Here is a 2,500-nt window from a genome sequence, read left to right as displayed (position 1 = left end):
TGGCGTCGAGGCAGGCTGCCGCGCGCATGGATGCGGGCGTTGCTGCAATACCGCACACATGGTTGCACGCAACCTCGGGCACGGTTGGGGGTAAGGTTCCACTATCGCGCGCAGGGGTGCAGGCTACCGCGCGCACATGGCTGGGGGCAAAGGTGCACACCGCGCGTAAGGCGGCAGGCAACAACGCACATTGCTGCTGGAAAGGCTGCTCAACCGCACGAAAGGTGGTAGGCCCGGGTGCACATAGCGGATGGCAATGGTGCGGGCAGCGCCCGTAGGGCTGCTGCCCGTGCCGCACTTCCACGCACATGGCTGCGACCACGGCTGCACAAGCCTCGCACATGGTTTGGCACGTGGCAACACACGCCGCGCGGACGATTACGCGCATGGCGCACATGACACGCAGATGGCTGCACAGTCACGCCCAAGGTTACGTTCCACGCCGCACATGCCGCGCTTCTGGCCGCACTAACCCGTGCAAGGTTGCTCGCATGGCCGCACATGCCGTGCCCCTTGCTGCCCTAGCGCTCGCAAGATTGCGTGCATTGCTTCACACCGCCCCCCAGGTCGCATGCATGGCTGCATGCGCCACGCCCATCGCTTCGTCGTCGCGCGCTAGGTTTCGGGATTTGCCGGAAGAGCCACGCAAGAGGTTGCAGGCACGGCTGCACCTCCGCGCGCAAGGTTGCGTTGCGTGGTCCACATGCACCGCCCATGAGTGCACTACCGCGAGTAAGTTCGCTGACACGGCCTCCCATGCGTCGATATTGGTGGCTGGCATGGCCGCACATGCCACGGGCTTTTCGGCACATGGCTCGCGTAAGGTTGCACGCATTGCCGCACCATCGATCCCAGGTCTAGTGGTCTAGTCTGCCATGCACATAGCCGCACGCACGTGGCTCACACATGGGTGCTTTCGTGGCCCCCATGGTCCATGCAACAGAGGCTCGTTTGCGGCCCTCGGCTGCACACGAGGCACCGACTGCTGCACACGCCAAGGCCATGCCCGCACAACGTAGTTTGGGTCTTTAAATCATGTTGTGCGAAACATCCCTTTGGGTTAGAAAAGCCATGTAATTGGCTATTTGGCACCCAAAGTACAATCATTTTCAATTAAACCCCGCATTTCCATTTTTTTGGGTATTTTTCATAATGTTTCAATCATAAAATAATAAAAAATATCAAAATATGTTGGAATGGTCCAATATTTTTTCAGAACATTCTATCAACCTTTGGAAGACATCCGAAATTTAGTTTTCAGAAAAATACATTAAAATGGATTTTTCATAGGTTTTTGAATTTAATATGTTTTTTAATATTAAAAAATTAATAAAAAATAAATATTTATCCGAAGACGGCGATTTTTATATGAAAATAATCTTTGGATTTTTCCTTAATTTCTTACCAAGGAAATGGCCAATGCGTCCCGATATTCAACCCCTCTTCTGCACACCGTTGCCTGCCACCCCGGGCTGATTGGTGTGCAAGGGTTCCTGCCTTGTGCTGTCGTGCCCCCACAGCTACCGCCAGATGCGCCCGCAGCCGCATGGCATGTCCGAGATAGGCTTGGCATGTGAAAATCACCATCAAGGCACGTTGGTTCCGATGATTGCCTTCGATGTGCGCTGTGGCCTGCCATGGAGTGCTGCTGGGTGTGCATGGCTCCTTGCATATCTGCTGCCACATATGCCAGTAGCCACACAGCATTTCCAAGAGTTGCATGGCATGTGAAGGACAGCAATATGGCATGAGGGTCAGGATGATTAGCCCCTTGTTTTGCACCTTGGCCGGCCAATGCGTGCTGGTGGGTTTGCATGGCTGCCTGCACACTGTAGTTACACCCTCATTGCAGCCTACTGCAACTTTTGCTAGTTTTGTACAGCATGCCCAAGGGAGTCATAGCATGTGAAAAACGTGCAAATGAAGCATTGGCCCCGTTGATTAATCCCATCTAGGCACTGTGGTAGTATGACGTGCTTTGCTTCCTTCCATGTGTAGTTGTGCTAGTGCCACTGTTTACGAGCGTGGTCGAAGTCACACATTTGCACCCTTCTTTGCTCTATGGCTTGTTGTCATATGTAGGTCATGGTGCAAGGGGTGGGGTGTTATCTACATTTGACGGAATCATTGGTCAAGTCAATGTGCATAGTAAATATTTGGTTGGTCCCTCCCCACCATCCCATTGTTTTTTGTTTTCTTAAATTGCACTATCGTGGGTTTGTTGCTTGCAAGGGTTTTTTCATGGTCGGTTTTGTGGCCTATGCTATTTGGAGAAGTGCAATTCTAAGTCGGGCGTAGGTGTGGAGGTGCTTGCATGCCTTTTTGCGTCAAGTGTTGTAATACAACAATGACGTGTGGGTCTCTGGAGAACATAGGTTGCAAGCTTGTAGGTGGTGGTAGATCACGATTCCCTCCCCCCTCCTTGCTTTTAAAAAAATCTCCATTCTCATGGGTATGTTGCTTGCAAGAGTTTTGTCATGCTCGGTTTTGTGGCCTTTTG

The sequence above is a fragment of the Macadamia integrifolia genome, chromosome 9, assembly GCF_013358625.1.
Source record: "Macadamia integrifolia cultivar HAES 741 chromosome 9, SCU_Mint_v3, whole genome shotgun sequence".
NCBI classification, from domain to species: domain Eukaryota; kingdom Viridiplantae; phylum Streptophyta; class Magnoliopsida; order Proteales; family Proteaceae; genus Macadamia; species Macadamia integrifolia.
Note: the sequence above shows the minus strand (reverse complement) of the source record.